Source organism: Mustela nivalis (assembly GCF_964662115.1).
Source record: "Mustela nivalis genome assembly, chromosome: 14".
Taxonomy (NCBI): Eukaryota; Metazoa; Chordata; class Mammalia; order Carnivora; family Mustelidae; genus Mustela; species Mustela nivalis.
The window spans coordinates 3500328-3522976 of NC_139033.1; the positions used below are offsets into that span (position 1 = coordinate 3500328).

At 42.7% G+C, this 22649-nt stretch overlaps 2 long non-coding RNA genes across 2 annotated transcripts in view; one reads left to right on the plus strand and one right to left on the minus strand.

Annotated features, from left to right (window-relative positions):
* LOC309848350 overlaps positions 1 to 9480 on the plus strand; it is a 22574-nt gene extending 13094 nt beyond the window's left edge. The window contains exon 3 of the long non-coding RNA XR_014302984.1: positions 9395 to 9480. This is a non-coding gene — a long non-coding RNA (uncharacterized lncRNA). The remainder of the gene's footprint in view (positions 1 to 9394) is intronic.
* LOC309848348 lies at positions 3122 to 22352 on the minus strand. The gene is made up of 4 exons (XR_014302981.1): positions 22267 to 22352; positions 12898 to 12966; positions 9031 to 9463; positions 3122 to 3208 (listed from the first exon to the last, which is right to left on the minus strand). It is a non-coding gene; the product is annotated as an uncharacterized lncRNA (long non-coding RNA).
* Positions 22353 to 22649: the final 297 nt, after the last annotated feature.

A 22649-nucleotide genomic window follows, 5' to 3' on the forward strand; every position in this document is an offset into this window, starting at 1 on the left:
TTTTCAAACCCGGCTAGAACTTTGAGAATTGTCATTCTGAACTCTAGATCTGACATATTACCAATGTCTGTATTGATGTGGTCCCTAGCCTTCGGTACTGCCTCTTGTTTTTTTTTTTTTTTTTTTTTGTGGTGAATTTTTCCGCATTGTCATTTTGTCCAGATAAGAGTATATGAAGGAGCAAGTAAAATACTGAAAGGGTGGCTACAACCCCAGGAAAAAATGCTTTAACCAAATCAGAAGAGATCCCAATTCGTGAGGGGGGAGAAAGGGGATAAAAAGAGGTTCAAAAAAAAAGAAAAAAAGGAAAAAAAAAACGAAAAGAATTAAAAAAGGAAAATGAATAAAGAAAAGTATAAAAAGGAAAAATATATATTACACTATTTAAAAAACATTAAAAAAGAAAATAGTAAAAGTTAAAAAAAATTTTAGCAGAAGAAGAGAAAAAAATGAAAAGTAAAAAAAATGAATTAACTGCAAGACTAAAAAATCACAGGGAGAAAGCCATGAGTACCATGCTTTGCTTTCTCCTCCTCTGGAATTCTACTGCTCTCCTTGGTATTGAAACCACACTCCTTGTTAGGTGAACTTGATCTTGGCTGAATTTCTTGTTGATCATCTGGGGGAGGTGCCTGGTGTAGTGATTCTCAAGTGTCTTTGCCCCAGGCAGAATTGCACTGCCCTTACCAGGGGCCGGCTGAGTAATCCGCTCGGCTTTGATTTCAGGAGCTTTTGGTCCCTGAGTGCTTTCCGTAGAGTTCCGGAGGATGGGAATACAAATGGCGGCCTCCGGGTCTCTGGCCTGGAGGAACCTAGAGCTCAGGGCCCCACTCCTCAGTTCACCCTTAGAGAACAGCACCCAGTAATTCCCGTCTGCCTGACCTCCTGCCAGGCTTCAAGCTCACTGAGCCTGCAACCAGTTCAAGGTAACCCCCAGCTGTGAGCTTACTGTCAGCTCTGTCTCTGTAGCTGGCTTTCCCATTCCAGTACCCACAAGCTCTGCAACACTCAGACACCCCCGATCCTTCTGTCACCCTGCGGGACCTGAGGCCACGCTGACTCTGCATGGGCTTCGCCCTGGTTTAGCCTCTGGAGCGATTTCCCTCAGCGGAACAGACTTGTAAAAGTCCTGATTTTGTGCTCCATTGCTCCGGCGCTTGCCGGGAGCTGGCCCCTCCCCCCGGGGTCTATCTTCCCGTCACTTTGGATTCACTTCTCCGCCAGTCCTACCTTTCAGAAAGTGCCTGTTTCTCTGTTTCTAGAATTGCTGTTCTTCTCTTTGATCTGCCGATGGATTTGCAGGTGTTTGCAATCTTTAGATAAGCTATCTAGCTGATCTCCTGCTAGCTGAAGTAGTCTCAGCCTGCTACTTCTCCGCCATCTTGACTCCTCCCTTGGGTATTCATCCTTTCTAATGGAGGCATAATATTCCATAGTGTATATGGACCACACCTTCCTATCCATTCATCTCTTGACTGGCATCTTGGTTCTTTCTACAGTTTGGTGACTGTGGCCATTGCTGCTATAAACATTGGGGCACAGTTGGCCCTTCTTTTCACTACATCTGTATCTTTGTGATAAATACCCAGTAATGCAATTACAGAAGGCCCTACATTTTTATACGGAGTTTGGTATCAAAAATATATTTACCCTTGTTCCCGATCCTCCTCCTGTGGGGAGCTTGCCAGTCCCGAGACTACAGAGATCATAACCTGAGCGGAAGGCCGATGCTGAAAGGATTGAGCCCTCTGGGTGCCCCTCCCCGAATTATCCTTGAGCAGCACCACCAATGTGCTGACAGGTACTTTCTTGATGTCTGTCTAGATGTGGACATCGGCTCAGTCTGAGTGTGGCCTCGCAAGAGCATGGAAGTGCAGAAAGAATGGCATATTGCCAAGGTGAGCATGCCAGTCTTCACCCAAGGAACAAGCATTGTTTTCTTGGTTTCTTTCATCAAATTCAGGTGAAAATCAGATCATACATGTTGGCGAATTGAACATAATATTAAAAAATTCATTTTCCTAATATAAATTGCTTGTATATGGAAATAAAATGATGTTTCAACTGTATATGTGTCTGAATGTGTGTGTATGTGTAATTACAGAATTACACATACACACACATTTGAGAGGACATATATATAATTTCCTTTTGGGGAGAGTGCTGAGTGGTTGTCTCTTGTCAACCATCATCTGATTTGAGAGGACATTCACCAATGGCAACAGCAAACCTGGTTAGAATTGCGCTGGTGTACAAAAGAAAAAAGAAAGAAAATGGTGTAAATTTATCATTATTTAGAAAAGGTATTGATACTATTTGTTTCAAATTATAGAAATATTATCATATAACCTCACTTACTTAAAGCTAAGAAAGTAATTTCTTTCTTTTTTTTTAATTTATTTTTTATTTATTTTCAGCATAACAGCATTCATTATTTTTGCACCACACCCAGTGCTCCATGCAAACCGTGCCCTCTATAATACGCACAACTTGGTACCCCGACCTCCCACCCCCCCCCCACTCCTTCAAAACCCTCAGATTGTTTTTCAGAGTCCATAGTCTCTCATGGTTATTTCTTATTTAACTTTTAAATTTGGTAAACTTTTATTAGGTACCTATACAAGATACATAAATCAGGGAGCCCACGTGTTCTTGCTGAAAAGAACTTTCTATAGTTAGTAGATCATGCTTTCATTTTAGACCAGCATTAGTCTACACTAGACTTTTCTAGCTTTATTATTACATTAGTTAAAATGATTTGGGGTTCTGTGAACAAACGCATTTGCTAAACACTTAGTATGTACCTAATATGTATAGACAAATAAAGGTTGGTTGAACTTCACCAATGATACTTAAAAAAAAAAAAGAATTGCGGTGGTGGCATTCTTTCCCTCAGCAACAGTTTCCCTGCTTGGATGAAGAATTGTAGGCACCATCCTGAGTGGACTGGGCAGACACATCTCCAAGGAAAAACAATTTCCTACAGGCGTCCTGTTTTCTTACTGTGAGGGCCAAACACTGGGTTCCTTCTGGTTTCCTAATGTCACTGAGAGAATTAAAGATCATGAAGTCAGACAGTATAAAACATGACCTGAGCCTCATGCTGCCCTCCTTTCCGTAACTTCAGGTGCCGCCCAAAGAAGTGTATATTCTGGAATCAGTCTCTTGCTGTCTGTAGTCAGGGGCACCATCAGATCCTGGGTTCCCACTGGAATGGGGATCAGAGGTGTGGTGAAACAATGGGTTTTCTATGTGCATAACCATGGTCATATCTTTGTAAGTGGCTCTTTAGTGTTCAGGTAGTGAGTTTGTGTATGTGGGGGTGGGCTGTGTCTCTGTGTGAACAGACGAGGTGTGATTCTGAATAGACATGTAGTTGTGTGTGTGTGTGTGTGTGTGTGTGTGTGTGTGTGTATCCAGGATTTATGTCTCCCTAAATAGCACAGTTACTGGTGTGAACTTATCATTTAGAAAAAGACAAAGAAAATCCCGCCCCTTGCCTCATGGGTGTGTTGTGTGTCAGAACTTATGGCATTGTATGACTTAAAAATGTGTGCAGTCTATCGTATGCCAAATAGATCTGGTTTAATCTGACAAAATCCCAACACCATGGAGGAAAGTGTTCCCAGGGTCCTGAGAGGAAAATAACATTTTCAGAATTCCCTTGAGTCTGTCAGGAATGACTTCAGTTCATGATGGGTCTCACCTCTGAGCAGACAGCAGGAGCGATCATGACTAAAGAGAAGGAGCCACAGCATATTCAGTTGGTGTCAGAGAAAAGGGAGGCTGGAGAGGGTGCTGAATGACAGCAAGGATGTAGTGCCTGTGTTTGGGGAGCCTAGCACCAAGATGAGGCCCTTCAACCCCAGATCTCATGATCCTTTTCCCATCTCTATTTCTAGGGGAAGACCCTACATTTCTACACTGAGTGGCATTAGTAATAGCTTTTTGCCTTGTTCTTGATCTTCCCTGAATGGGGCTCTCACCAAACCCAATCCCAGAGGCCATGTTCTATCAGACTCTTCAGATTAAAGGGATATTTCTCCAACAGCCCCTCCTCTGTTCCCACAACTTTTTGATGAAAGGAGCCTGAGAAAGAATCCTCTTCCTCTTAGAGGGAGTGCTGGGGCATGTGGTCCTAAGGGCAGATGGTTGCCACATCCTGTTCTGAAGGGAATCTGAGAAGTGCAAGCCTGCAGGTTCTAGAAATTCTTTGTCTCTAGATCATGGTCTCAGGGTAGGGAGGCAGAGGCTTTTTTTTTAAAGATTTTATTTATTTATTTGAGAGAGAGAAATCACAAGTAGATGGAGAGGCAGGCAGAGAGAGAGAGAGGGAAGCAGGCTCCCTGCTGAGCAGAGAGCCCAATGCGGGACTCGATCCCAGGACCCTGAGATCATGACCTGAGCCAAAGGCAGAGGCTTAACCCACTGAACCACCCAGGAACCCCAGATTGGTTTTTTATTTATTTTTTTATTATATTAATTTAGCCACCGTAGAGTAGTACATCATTAGTTTTTGATGTAGTGCTCAATGATCTATTCTTTACTTATAACACCCAATCTCAGCATATACCCTCCTCAATACCCATCACCCTGTTACCCCATCCCCCTATACTCCTCCCCTCTGAAACCCTCAGGTTGGTTCTTGGGGTCTATAGTCTCTCATGGTTCATCTCCCTCTCTGATTTCTTGCCTTTCAGATTTCCCTTTTTTCCCCTATGGCACTACATGCTATTGCTTATGTTCCACAGATGAGTGTAACCATACAATAATTGTGTTTCCCTGCTTGACTCTTCTTTCCTTAACATATTCCCCTCCGTCTCCATCCATGTCAGTGCAAATGGAGGGTATTCATTATTTCTGATGGCTGAATAATATTCCATTGTATATATGGACGACATCTTCTTCTTTTTTTTTTATTTCTTTTCAGTGTTAACAGTATTCATTGTTTTTGCACCACACACATTGCCCCATGCAATCCGTGCCCTCCTTAATACCAACCCCCTGGCTCCCCCACTCTCCCACCCCACGCACCTTCAAAACCCTCAGGTTGTTTTTCAGAGTCCATAGTCTCTCATGGTTCACCTCCCCTTCCAATTTCCCTCAACTCCCTTCTCCTCTCTAACTCCCCTTTTCCTCCATGATATTTGTTATGCCCCACAAAAAAGTGAAACCATATGATAATTGACTCTCTCTGCTTGACTTATTTCACTCAGCATAATCTCTTCCAGTCCTGTCCATGTTGATACAAAAGTTGGGTATTCATCCTTTCTGGTGGAGGCATAATACTCCATAGTGTATATGGACCACATCTTCCTTATCTATTCATCCGTTGAAGGCCATCTCGGTTCTTTCCATAGTTTGGTGTTTTGTGTTTTTTTTTTAAGATTTTATTTATTTGACAGACAGAGATCACAAGTAGGCAGAGAGAGAGAGAGAGAGGAGGAAGCAGGCTCCCTGATGAGCAGAGAGCCCAATGCGGGACTCTATCCCAGGACCCTGAGATCATGACCTGAGCCGAAGGCAGAGGCCCCAACCCACTGAGCCATCCACATGTCCCGGACCACATCTTCTTTATCCATTCATCTGTTGAAGGGCATCTTGGATCCTTCTACACTTTGGCTATTGTGGACACTGATGCTATGAACATTGGGGTACATGTGTCCCTTCTTTTCACTACATCTGTATCTGTGAGGTGAATACATAGTAGCACAATTGCTGGGTGGAAGAGTAGCTATATTCTTAACATCTTGAGGAAACTTCATACTGTTTTCCAGAGTGGCTATACCAGCTGGCGTTTCAAACCACCCAAGAAGTAAGAGGTTTACCCTTCCTCCACATCCTCACCAACATTTGTTGTTTCTTGACTTGTTAATTGTTGCCATTCTAACTGGTATAAGGTGGCATCTCAGTGTGGTTTTGATTTTTATTTGTCTGATGGCTAGTGATGGTGAGCATTTTTTCGTGTGTCTATTAGCCATTGCATGTCTTTTTAGGAGAAGTGTCTGTTCAAGTCTTTTTCCCATCTTTGGACTGGGCTATTTGTTTTTTGAGTGTTGAGTTTGAGAAGATCTTCATAGATCTTGGATATCAGCCCCTTATCTGTAATGTCATTTGCAAATATCTTCTCCTATTGTGTGGGCTGCCTCTTAGTTTTGTTGCCTGTTTCCTTTGCTGTGCAGAAGCTTTTTATCTTGGTGAAGCCCAGACAGTTCATTTTTGGCTTTGTTTCACTTGCCTTTGGAGGCATGTCTTGAGAGAAGCTGCTGTGGCTGATGTCGAAGAGGTTACCGCCTATGTCCTCCTCTAGGATTTTGATGGATTCCTGTCTCACATTGAGGTCTTCCATCCATTTTGAATTTAGTTTTGTTTATGGTGTAAGGGAATGGTCAGGTTTCATTCTTGTATATATAGCCATCCAATTTTCCCAGCACCACTTATTCAAGAGACTCTCTTTTTCCCATTGGATATTTTTTCCTGATTTGTCAAAGATTAGATGACCATCAAGTTGAGGGTCCATTTCTGGAGTCTCTATTCTGTTCTACTGGTCTATGTGTCTGTTTTTGTGCCAATACCATGATGTCTTTGTGATCACAGCTTGGTAATACAGCTTGAAGTCAGGCAACGTGATGCCCCAGCTTTTTTTCTTTTTCATCATTCCCCTTTGGTGATTCAGGGTCTTTTCTTCTACCATACAGATTTTAGCACTGTTGGTTTGAACGCTTTGAAAAATGCCAGTAGTATTTTAATAAGGATGGCATTGAAAGTGTAAATCTCTCTGGGCAGGACATTTTTTTTATTTAAAGATTCTATTTATTTATTTGACAGACAGAGATCACAGTAGGCAGAGAGGCAGGCGGGGGGACAGGAAGTGCAGGCTCCCTGCTGAGCAGAGAGCCTGATGTGGGACTCAATTCCAGGACCCTGAGATCATGACCTGAGCCGAAGGTAGAGGCTTTATTTAACCCACTGAGCCACCCAGGCGCCCCCAGGACAAACATTTTAACAATGGATAGATTCTAACTGTCACACAGCCTGCCATCCCATTTCATCAGGAAACAGAGCAGGCATCATCCCATTCCCTAACAGCAGTTAGGGTTACTATTCCACGGGGAGGAATAGGCAAGGGACAAATGGGGCTGGTAGGGAGAGATAGATAGGGGACTATGGGATCAGGCTCACAGAAATCCCCAAACTGTGAAGGTGTGGAGAAACCAGAGGCATTTGGGATGGAGGACCACCCTGCCACAGGCATGTGGTGTGGGTCCTGAGGGGTACATATTGTTATGATAATCACCTGTGATCAACAAAGAATAACCAGCCCCTAAAAAAGAATTAAGCCACTGAATGTGTTATCAATAGAGATCTTAAAAGATTTTAAGTTCCCTGGTTAGCTGCCTTTAAAAGACCAACCTTAAAGGCCCTTGTTGGCGACCCTGTCGAGACCCCTCTCACTCTTGAGAGCTTTTTCTGTATCCTGACTTAATAAAGTTCTATCACTTTACTCACTGGGGGAAAAAAAAAGAGCAAAAATCGACAGCATCAGTTACAAAGTGTATGGCAGTGAGCAATTTCCTCAGTAAGAAATCCTCCTCCTTATCATAACAAATAACATGGAGGACATGGGGAGATGGAGAGGAGAAGGGAGTTGAGGGAAATTGGAAGGGGAGGTGAATCATGAGAGACTAGGGACTCTGAAAATCAACCTGAGGGTTTTGAAGGTGTGTGGGGGGGGAGGGTGGAGGAGCCAGGTGGTAGGTATTAAGGAGGGCACGGATTGCATGGAGCACTGGGTGTGGTGCAAAAACAATGAATACTGTTAACACTGAAATGAAATTTAAAAAAAAAAAAAAACCTCGTCCTTGACAAAGAAGTTTGTATTTGCTGACCAAAATGCACTTGAAAGGTCTGCCATGAAAAGCCCAAACTTTTCCTTTTGGGGGCTGTGTATCCCATCTGGTTCCATAAAATCAAGAGAAAAAAGCCATATGTAAACAGTGTACAAGATGATATGATCTTCATACTTTTTAATCACAGATGGATGCAAAAAGAATCTAAAATTGTACATATTCTGGAATCACGTGCTGAAGAAGTATCTCAGTGCTGAAAGAGGTGGGGCTTTCCTGTCTGCTTTGGCCTGCGTGTCTACCCTGATTCTGGGTCCTGCCGGAATGGAGGGATGGGGTGCCATGAATGCTCAGCAGAGAGCTTTGGCCACAATCTATGGGCTCTGTAAGCAACTTAGTCACTTAGGTGGTTTGGATTCATGTGCGTGTGAGAGTTGTGTGTGTATGTAAGTCTGCATGGTATGACTGTGAATGTGAGTGTATGTGTGTTCCCTCGGGAGGTATTTCCCATGTACCCAGCCCAAAGCAAGTGTCAGATCTCCCTTCAGAAATCTCATTACCCCTGCACAATTTACATACAACACCACGTTCCTCTCTCACCACCTCTGGACCTGGGGGTTTGTTGGCCATTCCCTCTCTTTGTGGAGAAGGTGCAGAGAGGGATGGCCCATGCTCTTGACTGCCTAGGTTGGAAAAGCCAAACTGTGAACCCAAGCATGGGTCCCAATGTTGTTGCACTGGCCACTAACAAGCATTTACCACTTAACCATGAGATCATTAGTCACAGAGCAAGGCAGTTCTGGCATTCATGTACATGCCTGCCAATACTCGAGTATACAGTGGTCCCACATACTGCCATCGTGCTGGGGTGGCCTCAGTGGTCCCATAGCCCAGGGAAGCTGCATTTATCAGTCAACTGCAAAGCTGAGGACATAATCTGTCCTCAGATCAGGGGACAGCAGATCCTGAGATCTGCAGACATAATCCTGGGAGCAGCAGGGCCCGCTCTGAGTCCTTAGCTTCCCTTCTTCTCCACTTTCCTTTCCACGGACATCCCAATGTCATTGCTGCCCTGTCCCCTCAAAGACTACTTTGAAGATGTTGAAGACTGGCACAGAATGGGCAAAACTGTGCCTGCAATTTATCACTATAGTCCTCTCTTTTCATTTTCTTGCATCCTTACGTTTGATCTCCACTTTTTGTTTCTTCCCCTTTCCCTCTTTGGATGGTTCTTCCAAAGAACCCGGCACCATGCAGGTACTGGAGATTCTTACACCTTCAATGTCTTTCAGGTCTCTCTGCTGGCTCCCTCACCAGCTTTACTGGTGTCACCCCGGCTCCTGACCCAGGTCTGCACTGCTGAACCATGCTGAGCAGCCCTGAGTGGTGGGCAGGGAGCAGGGTGGGGAATCAGAATGGCTGGGCTCCCTTGCAGCAGGAGCTCCAGGAAGTCACACAGCCCCCTAATGTGAGCATTTTCCTGCCCTGGTGGGTGTTGTGGGGGGGGGGGGGGGCTCTGATATTTCCAATTCTTTTCTTCTTTTTAGTTGTCAAGAAATCCTCTAGTGGACGATTCGATAAAAGGAGAAGAGGAAGCAGTTTGGGGCAAAGAAGACCTGGAGGAAGAAATGTGAATGTGGACTGTTAGGGATGAAAAGGGTGAAGCAACCAAGGCCACATGAGGATGCATTTACTCAGCCAACATTAACTGAGACTCCACCATGTGCCATGCTCTGTAGTAGATGCTGGCAACAAGTTCGCTCTATCCTCAAGGTTCCCAGTGCAGAGGACACATGAAAACTGGCCATAGAATGGGTCTGTCTTATTCATCTCTATATCCCTCATACCTCACATGGTGCCCAGCACATAGTAGGAGCTCAAAAAAGAGAAATTTCCTTGGACCGTGGGACACTGTGGTGGTCGAGTCTCTGGCACTTGGAATCTGGGAACTTGGGTTTGATTATAGCCTGTCCAGTGCTGTGCAGCTATGGGCAGGTCACTTCACCTCTCTGAGACTCAGTTTCCTTGTAGGTAAAATGGGAACTTGGAACACAAGACCTGTCCGGGGGGTTAAGGAGCTAATCTGTGAAAAGAGACTGGCCCATGCTAAGTGTTCAGATTACAGTTATTGGGGTTAATGTTGCCACCATAATGTCAAAAAGCTTGAGTAAACAATCTCTTCTCCATTTGCTTTCTGGAAAATGAGAAGGACTGACCAGATCGCCTCTGTGTCATCAACACTAGGAATCTAAAAATTAAAAATGGTGGTTGACCTTCTTTCCCTTTATGTCTCCCTCCTCCCTCCCTCTCCCCTGCTCTGCTCTCCCATTTCAACTCCTCTCTCTTTGGCTTGCTGCTCCATCTTTCCCAACCACCCTCCTCTGGGAACAGGGCAGAAGGGGTCACCTCTCAGCTCCTGAGGGTGCAGGCACTTGTCTACCCTTCCTGCCTAGTTGGGCTTCTATCCATAAATCCCTACTCCCTGGAGAGGGGCAAGACTGGGCTCAGAGGACAGGCAGGCTCCTGCTCTCAGGCCTGATGTACGGGATGCATAGCACCTTCTCTCCTTCCCCACCACACTCCAGCATGCTCTAAGACCTCCACCGATGAAGGTAGTTCAGGCACCAAGGTCTGCTCAGGCAAAGAAAACTGGTTAGGACACAGCTCAGAGAATGGACTCAAGTCAGCAAAACCTTCCCGTCTGGGTGACTTGGGACAGGTGGTTAACCCTCTGCTTGCCTTGGCTCTCCTATCTGCAAGACAGAGTGGCCCACAGTATCCACTTCCCAAACATGATGTGAAGAAACACATTAATGTAAGTGAAGTACTTAGCTCAGGGGCGGCACAATTAAACCATGTGTATGAGTTTGTGATCATCATCGTTACATGGTTAAAGGCCAGTCAATGCCCCTTAACCAGTGACCACCAGGCCTGCACCTGCAGCTCTCCAAGCTGGGCTTCCCTCTCCTCTCCATGTAGGAGAAAACAAACCATGGGGAACTCTTGGGTGTTTCTGTAAGAAAACCACGAGAGACTATGGACTCTGAAAAACAATCTGAGGGTTTTGAAGGGTCAGGGGGTGGGAGGTTGGGGGAACCAGGTGGTGGGTATTAGAAAGGGCACGGATTGCATGTAGCACTGGGGGTGGTGCAAAAACAATGAATGCTGTTACACTGAAAGGAAATAATTTTTTAAAATGTCAGGAAAAATATTGGTTGGGTTTTAAAAAGGTATAAGTAATCTCTACACTACTCATGGCAGAGTAAAGGAAACCCAGGGTCAGAGAGGACAGGAGTTCACTGCATGTCAGAGGACAAGTGGGCAGCAGGACTCAGAATGTAATTGCCCACAGACATCCCCAGAAATCACTGTCCCTGGAATTCGTGTTTCCAACCAAGACGTGGTTCTTCCTGTTGGACCTTGTGATTGGGAGTCCCTCCCTGGGGGAATGGAAGCTGAGAAGCTATCCTATGTCTCCTGTGGGTGGGGGGGCACAATGGAGACAGTGCCTTCAGAGGCTGGAAGGTAGGCAGGAAACAAAACCTGGACCTTCACACTGGAGGCCAAAGGGCTCAGGAAGCAAAGGGAAAGGAGAGAGACACACTCTTCCAGGCAGGGAGGAGAGGACCTTCTAAGACCCAGTGGGCTGCTAAGGCCCTAGGTTACTGGCTGGAGGCTGGAGCAGTCCAGGGTAACCCCAGGGAGAGAGACTGGTGAGCCTCTGTGTGCTGCCTGGTGGAGAGGGTGAAAGGGAGGCAGTATTGGTTCCACATGTCCCCGGAATTCTGAATGCCACCCTGACGCCCATCTGCGGCTCCTGAAGGTATTCAGGGAAGGCTTCTGCCAACCAGAGGTAGAGCAGGTGTGTAGGGTGGGATTAGGGCATCCCCTCTGGAGCTTTGACAATTTGCAAAGACCCCCAGACGAGAGATGCTGTTATGGTCCTCTATCCATCTCCAGGTTGGGGAAGGCAGATTAAACTCCTAAAACTGTAGAATTCACACTGGGTGTCCCTGGATGTCCACTGTTGCTTCCTTTGTTCAACAAATCTGGTGCTGGGGTGTTGAGGTCGAGAGGATCCTTTTTCACTGTATTGCTGGGCAAGCTACAGTCACCTCTCTGAGCCTCATCTGTAAAATGGGGCTGACAATAGCGCTTTCATAGAGTTTTTAGGATTTCATGAGAGAACAAGGCCCTGGGTAAAGGTGACTGTTCCTATTGCTCTCCACCCCCCCCCCAAACCCTCTGCTCTAGGGAGACCGCTACCTGGTCGACCCAGAAGCACAACCTTGCTGGTTGTTTGGGGACTGAGCAGGGAGAATGGTTAAAGCCACAGCTGGAACCAGCAATATACAGACTCAGTGACCTTGGACAAGTCCCTGGCACTCTCTGGGCCTCAGTTTCCTTATCTGTGGAATTCAGGAGTTCTACAGGAAAAGCTGAGACAGCAGTGCCTGTACATTTAAGAAGTGCTTACTGTATGCTCCACTCTTCACCTGCTTCTCAATAATTCTAGGGGCCACCCATGTCATCGACAGCCCATTGTCCAGGAAGCAAGGCTTAGGAGGGGTGGAGGGATATGTCCACAGGCACACAGCAGGGAGCAGTGGTGCTAGCTTGAGGCCTGCTCTCCTGTACAAGTAACTTTCTCCCCTTGGGGTGCAAGGCCAACTCTGGAGGGGCTTCTATTCCCACTCCAGCCTTCCCCACCTCACTTCTAGCATCTGTGGGGAGGGGCTCTCCCAAAGGAGCCGCTGCCATCCCAGCTCCACTGAACTCAGCACAAAGCTAGTGACAAGGCCAAGGTTCCCTCTCCACCAAGTCACCAGGTCTGATGGAAAAACACCCCGGAGCCAACCCAGGTGGGGAGGGTGTTCTGGGAGCTGCTTTGGTTCTCTGGGCCCACAGCCAAAGGGCCACAGAAATGAGATTTGATTCCTTCAGCAATCTGAGCCCCTATCATGTGCCTGGCATGAAGCAAGGCCCTGGAGTCAGGTAGAAGAATGGGAGAAGTCACCCCAAATCACAGAAGTGTGTATGCAAGACTTACCAAGTGGACTCTCCTTTAATCCTCACCACCTCGAGTGATCCATGCTGTCATGATCCCCAAGTGACAGATCTGGAAAATTAGGTCCAGAGAAGGTAAGTGATTTGTCTAGGCCACACAGCTAGTTCATGTCGGAGCTGAGAATCAGAATTCTTTACTTTGAATCAGACAATGTATTCTTAGGTATTGACCTCCTAAAGACAAAATAATGCTTTTGATCTCCAAGCATGTCTGTCTTACTATTCATGAACATGCCTCAGTTTTCTGTCTTGTTCATTAGTGTTTGCCTAATATCTTCCCCAACATCTTCATCAAAACATTTATGGGTACTTATATGTACCTATGTTTTTAAATAAATTATCCAAAGTCAATACAGCCTTTGAGTTGTCATGTTAAGTCCATTTACATTTAGTATGAGTACTGATCCATTTATAGATATTTTTACTCAATTTTTTTTTTGCTATTTATCCTGATGGATTTATGCTTCTATCCTCCTTTCTTCTTTTGGATCGACTCAGTGTAAGTATTATTTTTGTAACTACAACCACTGAACTATTCTGGAAGTACACAGTCACTTTTAAATTATTCTTCAAAGTTTAACATGCCAAATTAACTTAAAATGCAAAGTAATGAATACACGTACGTTATTCCAAACAGAATGAGAACACTTCAAATCTGATTACATGTTACTTCTGATCCTACATGTTACTTCTGCTTATGGGTTTGCTTCCAACTTGCTGTTTTCATCCTGGCTTGGGAAACAGTATTTACTTGGTGGAGATATCATTTTTGCCTACTTGTATATTTGCTGAGCATCCAGATATCTCAAACTTCCATTCTGAGATCATTCATCTTCAGTTTCTTTAATGACCTCTCAAGAAATCATCATTTCTCTGTTATTTGAATAAGTGTTTGACCAAGTATATACCTCTGTCTTGATCTTTGGGCTCAGTTCACTAAAGGTGTTATTTCACTTTCTTTGGTTCTACTTTTGCTGATTGTTCTTCTGGGGTAAGTAACACAGGTCTTATCTTTCCCTTTTTTTCTTGACTTGCACCAACATATATCTATATGTAGGATGTTTCCTTTTCTTTTCTTTTCTTTCCTTTTCTCTTCTCTTCTCTTCTCTCCTCTTTCTTTTCTTTCATTAGTGTTGACCTTCTAAAGACAAAATGATGCCTTTGGTCTCCAAGCCTATCTGGCTTGCTATTTATTAACAACATGGAACTTGAACTCATGAGCCTGAGATCAAGACCAGAGCTGAGACCAAGATCTGAATGCTTAATTGACTGAGCCACCCAGATGTCCCCACCCATCGCTTTTATTTTGGCGTTTCTTTGTTTTGCTTTGTTTGTTTTCAATCTATTTATACTCTGTGGCTTTCACTCTGTTTCCCAAAGCTGAGAAATCATATATTTTTTATCAGATTAAAGAAATGCTCAACTGTTATGACCTCAAATGCATTGTCTTCTCCAGTCTCCCTGCTTTCTCCTTGGAGCCAAATTAGATTATTAGACATTCTAAATCAGGCTTTCAAATTATTTAAATGCTTTCTTTGAATATCCAATTTCTTTTTCTGCCTGAGCTGGGTAAATATGTCAGAACTACCTTCCATCTCTGTATTTCTTTTTCCTTCTATCTCTAATCTGGTATAATGAATTGAGTTTTTTTGTTTTGTTTTGTTTTGTTTTTAATTCATTTATTTTCAGCATAATAGTACTCATTAATTTTTCACCACACCCAGTGCTCCATGCAATCTGTGCCTTCTATAATACCCACCACCTGGTACCCCAACCTCCCAACCCCCCATCACTTCAAACCCCTCAGATGAATTGAGTTTTTAATTTTAATTTCTGGGATGTTCATTTCCTATAGTTCTAGGAGAGTCCTTTTATAAAGGTGTGGTTTTTAAAATCTGGGCATTTTCATACTATATGATTCTTTGACCATGTTTTTAATTCTATGTTTGGTTTTTATTTAAAAAAAAACATTTAAAAGCCATTTCTGATTTGGGCAATTCTTGACTCTCAAAAACCCTTCGCTAAATAACTTGACAGAAGAATACAGGTGAGATCCAGACTTGTCTTGACGTTATCTGGAGACTGTACTTATCTGGAGATCCATGTGCTCTATCCTCATCACCTACCTGGATCTTTTTTTAAATTAATATATAATGCATTATTTGCCCCAGGGCTACAGGTCTGTGAATCATCAGGCTTACATATTTCACAGCACTCACCATAGCACATGCCCCAGTGTCCATATCCCAGCCACCGTCTCCCTACCCCTCTGCCCCCCAGCAACCCTCAGTTTGTTTCCTGAGATTAAGAGTCTCTTTTGGTTCGTCTCCCCCCTGATCCCATCTTGTTTCATTTTCTCCCTCCCTACACCCCATGACCCCCCACTTTGCCTCTCAAATTCCTCATATCAGAGAGATCATATGATAATTGCCTTTCTCTTGATTGACTTATTTTGCTTACATAATACCATCTAGCTCCATGTCATTGAAAAATGGCAAGATTCTGGTTTTTTTGATGGCTGCATAGTATTCCATTCTATATATATATCACATCTTCTTTATACATTAATCTGTTGAGGGACATCTAGGTTCTTTATAGAGTTTGGCTATTGTGGACATTGGTGCTATAAACATTTGGATGCACGTGCCCCTTTGGATCACTACATTTGTATCTTTAGGGTAAATACCTAGTAGTGCAATTGCTCGGTCGTAGTGTAGCTCTATTTTCAATGTTTTGAGGAGTGGCCATACTGTTTTCCAGACTGGCTGCATCAGCTTGCATTCCCACCAACAGTAGGTGAGATCCTCTTTCTCTGCTTCCTCACCAACATCTATCATTTCCTGACTCATTAATTTTAGCCATTATGACTGGTATGAGCTGGTATCTCACTGTGGTTTGGATTTGTATTTCCCTGATGCCGAGTGATGTTGAGCACTTTTTCATGTGTCTGTTGGCCTCTGGGATGTCTTCTTTGCAGAAATGTCTGTTCATGTCTTCCACCCATTTCTTGATTAGATTCTTTGTTCTTTGGGAGTTGAGTTTGAAAAGTTCCTTATAGATTTGGGATACAAGTCCTTTATCTGATATGTCATTTACAGTATCTTTTCCCATTCTGCTGGTTGTCTTTTGGTTTTGTAGACTGTTTCCTTTGCTGTGCAAAAGCTTTTGATCTTGGTAAAGTCCAAATAGTTCATTTTTGCCCTTGTTTCCCTTGCCTTTCATGATGTTTCTAGGAAGAAGTTGCTGCAGCTGAGGTCGAAGAGGTAGCTGCCTATGTTCTTCCCAAGGATTTTGATGGATTCCTGTCTCACATCAAGGTCTTTCATCCATTTTGTGTCCATTTTTGTGTGTGGAATAAGGAAATGGACTAGTTTTATTTTTCTGAATGTGACTGTCCAATTTACCCAGCACCATTTGTTGAAGAGAGTGTCTTTTTTCAATTGAACATTCTTTCCTGCTTTGTTGAAGACCAGTTGACCATAGAGTTGAGGGTCCATTTATGGGCTCTCTATTCTGTTCCATTGACCTCTGTGTCTGTTTTTGTGCCAGTACCATACTGTCTTGATGATGACAGCTTTGTAATAGAGCTTGAATTCTGGAATTGTCATGACACCAACTTGGTTTTCTTTTTCAACATGCTTCTGGCTATTTGGGGTCTTTTCTGGCTCCATATAAAGTTTAGGATTATTTGTTCCATTTCTTTGGGGAAAAAATTGATGGTATTTTGATAAAGATTGCATTAAATATGTAGATTTCTTTAGGTAGCATAGAGAATTTCACAATATTTATTCTTCCAATCCAGGAGCATGGAACATTTTTCCATTTCTTTGTGTCTTCCTCTATTTTTTCATGAGTACTTTATAGTTTTCTGGGTATAGATTCTTTTCCTCTTTGGTAAGGTTTATTCCTACGTATCTTACGGCTTTCAATGCAATTGTAAGTGGGATCAACTCCTTAATTTCTCTTTCTTCTGTCTTGTTGTTGGTGTATACAAATGCAACTGATTTCTGTTCATTGATTTTATGTCCTGACACTTTACTGAATTCCTGTATGAATTCTAGCAATTTTGGAGTGGAGTCTTTTGGGTTTGCTACAGAAAGTATCACATCATCTGCGGGGAGTGAGAGTTTAACTTCTCTGCCAATTTGGATACCTTTTTTTTTTCTTGTTATCTGATTGCTGAGGCTAGGGCTTCTCGTACTATGTTGAATAGCAGTGGTGATAGTGGACATTACTGCATGTTCCTGACATTAGGGGAAAAGCTCTCAGTTTTTCCCCATTGAGAATGATATTCACTGTGGGATTTCATAGATGGCTTTGATGATATTGAGGTGTGTACCCTCTATCCCTCCACTGTAAAAGTTTTGATCAAGAAAGGATGCTGTACTTTGTTAAATGCTTTTCCAGCATGGATAGAGAGTATCACATGGTTCTTGTTCTTTATTTTTTATTAATGTATGGTACCACATTAATTGATTTTTGCATGTTGAACCAAACTTGCAGCCCAGGAATAAATCAACTTGGTTAGATTTTAGTTCTTTTATTTCTCCAGAAAGGGATTCTCTAATATCTTCCATGCTTTTTTCAATTTGATAATCATCATTCTGAACTCTGGTTCTAACATCGTACTAATGTCCATATTGATTAGGTCCATAGCTGTCAGTACTGCCTCTTGTTCCTTTTTTGTGGTGAGTTTTTTCACCTTGTCATTTTATACAGATAAGAATAGATGAATGAGAGAACAAAATACTAAAAGGGTAGCAGTGACCTTAGAAATATATACACTAACCAATTCAGAAGAGACCTGCATCCAGGGGAGAAGAAAGGGGGAAAAAAAGAAAAGATATATCTATATCTATATCTATCTATATCTATATCTATATCTATATCATCTATATATTAGATTGGTGAATAGAACAGAGCCACACACTTGACTTTGGGTGTATTTTGGACTGTAAGGAGAAACTATATTCCAAAATTTTAAAGAAAGATAAGCTTACATATATAAAAAATAAGGGTAAACACAATGAAGGGGTGGAATATGACTGGAAAGATGAAAATTTAAAAAGATTCTTAAAAAGGAATTGATAAGATAAGAAGTTGGTTGAAAAAAGAAAGAAAAAGAGGAAAAAATGTGATCAGGCTGAAGAATAGAACAAAGCCATGCACTAGATTTAGGGTATATTTTGAGCTATTAGAAGAAATTGTATCCCAAAATTTTAAAGAAAAAAAACCTATGTGTATTCAAAGAATAAGGTTAACTACAATGAAGGGATAAAATATGACAATAACAATGAATATGTAAAAGATTTTTTTTTAAGTATTGGTAAGATAAAATAGTTAAAACGTTAAAATAGGAAAGATGAAAAATATAAAAAATAAAATAAGAAAAGAATAAAATAAAAAAATAACTTTGAAAGACTAAATAATCATGGGGAAAACACCATGAATTGTATGTGTTGATTTCCCCTAGCTCTGGAGTTCCACAGCTCTCACTGATTGGTGAACTTGGTCTTGGCTGAATGTTCTTGCTGATCTTCTGAGGGATAGGCCTGTTGCTGTGATTCTCAAATGTCTTTGCCCAAGGTGGAATTGCACTGTCCTTGCCAGGGTCCCAGCTAAGTAAACTGCTCGGTTTCAGTCTCGGGAGTTTTTGTTCCCTGAACACGTTCTGTAGAGCTTAGGAGGATGAGAATGAAAATGGCAGCCTTTCAGTGTCCAGCCCCATAGGAGCTGAGAGCTTGGGCCGCACTCCTCAGTGCACCCTCAGAGAAAAGCAGCCAATCCCTCCGGTGGCCACACTCTGTGCTCACCCAGACTGGGTTGAGCATTTCTATCTCTGGCACATGGCCCCATTTGGATTCTCCAAACCCAGACATCGCTGTCATGAGACAAAATCGGGATGCCTTATAAGGGAAGAAGAAGGCATGGATGAAAGGGTAAGCAATGGCTATAATCTCCACCAACATATTATGGAGTCCTTATTTTTTATATGTGTGGGAATTTCTCAGAAATGCACTACACATGCATGCAATACATTCAGTAAATGTGGGTAAAATCATAGAAAATCAAAGTGCAACAGGTAGGCAAGAAAAGTTCCCAATTCAATGTGGATTTTTCTTTAAATACTCCAAGATGTATGCTTTTTGTGTGCTTAGGAGATTCTCCTGTCTGTATCAAGGATCACTCAGAGGTGAGTGCTTAATGATACAGCTTTGGGATCATTTTGGTCATGAGGGGTGAATGGCTGTGAATGTTATCAGGTTCTTGTAGCAGTCTGGGGATTTTTGATGCTACGAAACAGTTACTATAAGAGTCCCCACGTGATTGCTGTATTTGGATACAGGGCTATGATTCAGGGTTTGTGATAAAAGACCCTCTTACCCTGTCTGCAACAGCATGGACCTGCTTGGATTTTGATACCATGTTTGAAATATACAGGCATATAATTCTTTGAAGTGTAGGAAAAGAAAGAGTATCTGTATATGAAATATATACTATATACTATATAATATACTATATATAAATATATACTATATACTATATATATGAAATATATATTTCATATATACTCTTTCTTTTCCTACACTTCAAAGATTTATATGCCTGCCCCCCAAAATCTATCACGACATGATTGTACATCTCAATGAATTTTCACAAATTGTGTCATCATACTTCAAATAAAAAACAAAGACAACCCCCCCAAATTCACTACTGGAACCTAGCACCCCCAAAAGTGCCATTGGACCTCCTTCCCATCATGAACGTCACCCCAAAAGGAACCGTCGTCAACCACTTGCCATTAAAGGAAATCTTGATTCCTTTTGTGCCTGACTTCCTTTGCTCTATGTTTTGTGAGATTCACCCATGCTGTAGGAGTATGTTCTTAAGGATCATTCTTCCCTAGGAAGGAATAGTGCATAGTTGTTGAAATGTGCTAGAATCTGTTAACATGTTACCTTATTATGAGCGTTTAGGAATTTAAGAGGAATGCTTCTGTGTACATTCCTGATGGAAATGTCTTCTGGGAAACACATGTTTGCATTTCTGTTGGGTGTTTCTCCACCCGAAGAAACACTGGGGCATGGGAGATGCTTGTATACACCACCATGCATCCTGACTAAACGTTTTCCAGATCTGCACATCTGATGCTCATGGCTATCATAGAAGAGAGTTTGGGTGCTCCCCAGCCTCAGCTGCATTTGGTATTTTCTGATGTATTTAATTTTAGTTATTCAGGGGAATATGTAAAAAGCACATCAAAAGTTCAATCAGCTCACACATTCTAAAGATTTGGTGACAAAAAGAAAGGCAATGTGGCCAACCTCTGTCCTTGCTGGGGTTATGCCTTCGTGTCTGACCCCAAACAAATAAGAATGAGGAGGATTTTACTGGAATTTAAGAGTATTGGAATTTAAGAGTATTCTCTACAGAAGCACTGGAAATGCCCAAATTCTGGGTATTACACAACTTGGGTACAGAGACAAATAAGAGTTTATAGCACCAGCCTGGTGTCCAGGACCTTTTTTTTGCAATTCTTCTTTAAGCTGAGATCCAGTACTGCATGAGCACTCTCACCCATGTACTCAAAGGTCATCTATACACTTGTAGTTCCCCCAGAGGACCAGGAGGCAGGGAAGATGAAGGGATCCCACCAAATGCCAACTCAAGATTGTCTTTGCCTGGGATAGAAATGTTGCTTTCTTGATTTTTTTTTCTCCTTAGCCAGTCTAGTTCCAAATGAAAACCCAGTAGCATCTCTATTATACAGGTTAGTTACATTTTCCTTGGAGGACTGGAAGGATAGTCTCTTGCCAACTGATGCTTGTTTCAAGAGGCGCTCAACTATGGGAGTAGTGATTAGAAACTGTGAGTAGGGGGCCTTTTCCTCAGCAGTGGTTTTTTTTCCTCATTAAAATTTTTGTAGTTGACAACAAAGATGCACGTGACAGATAGCTCCTCCAAGAACAATTCATTCATTTTGGTGTGTATAAGTGTCCTCTACTCTTGCTGATGAATTACCTTCCCTTGAGCACTGTTTCCCATATAATATTCTTTTTTTAAATTAATTTCTTTTAAGTAGGCTCCATACCCAATGTGGGGCTTAAGCTCATGGGCTCAAGATCAAGAGTTGCGTATTCCACCAACTGAGCCTGGCAGGTGCCCTTCCCATCTGATTTCCTATAGTCAACAAGAGACCAAAAGGATAGACAGGGCATAGCATGACCTGCCCCTCATGGTAGTTGCTTTTCTGTGACTACAGGTGGCCTCAAGAGAAAGAAAGAAAAAATATTCATGGTCTAGGCCAGTCACTTGCTGAGGGAAAAGATCCAGATGACAAAAATGGTGGGTCTTCCTTGTAAGTTTTCATCTGAGGTACCACCCCAATTCGAGCTCCAGCTTAGTGAAGGCAATGAGGATTGAGAGTGTGGTGAAGGAAATGATTTTCTAGGTAATGAACTATGTTCTTGTTTCTACAAGCAGCTGTACTCCCTTTAGATGAAACAGGTTTGGGTCATGGGGTCAGGGAGGTGGGCCTATATGTGAATCTGTATGGTGCGATGGTGTGTGCATGTGTGTCTTTCCCATACAACTGTATCCCCCTTATGCAGAAAAATTGCAAGTTCCACTTTTTCAGAAAAAAAAAACACTCATTACCATTGCTTCATGGACATTTATGTGTGTCCTCTCTCTATCCTAATTGACTGCACTGTGATGCCATTCTGACACCATCCACCCAGAGTTACAGTGAGAGCCCACAAGTTCAGGGCAAAGTGCTACACTTGACTGCCCCTTCTTCAGACACCAGCCACATGTTGGAGGTCCTGAGGCTACCTGCATTTCCAGAAGACCAGCTACAAATTCAGGGGTTCCCATGACTCACTGGGATTTGGTAATTTGCTATAAGTGATTCATAGGACTTAGGAAAGTGCTATACTGAAGATCACAACTTAATAAAGGATACACACAGTGCCAGGTCCAGGAGGGTACTGGAAGCAAAGTTTCCACACCCTTTCTGGGTGCAGTCAGGTCATGTTACCCTCCCAGAACAACCATGTGTTTTCCAATGAAAAAAACATCACTGAGCTTTCCTGTTGAATATTTTTATTGAGGTGTCATTTGGTAGGCATGGTTGATAAAAGCTTGGCTATATGAATGTAGTCAATCTCAGCCTGCTCTCCCCTCTCCCAGCCTTTGACCACATTTACCTTATAGAAAAATGAGCACACCTGTCTTAGAATCCTCATTTGAGATAGCATTTCTATAAAAGATTCAGAAATCTTCTCAACATGAATATACCCAATATTTGGAGGAGCAAGTGTGGGGTGCAGAAACTAGGTTTTTAGCTCACCTGTACTCCGCAATGTGTTTGACTCTCCATATCGGTGTTGTACTCACAATGCCAGTGTGAGGGCCTATTGCAATGTGGTAGACATGACCTGAAAAATAAAAGTCAAAAGGTAGTGTCCTATTCCTAGAGTGAATTGCTGACATTAATAATTAATTCAGTGCATTATCTTATTACATGAGCAGAATATCTCCTGAGGTCACACAAGTTTGCAGTCTTACATTTGTGATTAGCAGGTTCCAAAAGATGGGAGTGGTCTCAGCAACCTATGGCTAAGCCCCATCAGGCATCCAACATCTTTAGCTAAGGGTCTTTTCTGAAGAATATGGGATCTCCCACATTGCACGATGCATGTGTTCATTCCTTATCCTCAGCTGTTAGTGCCC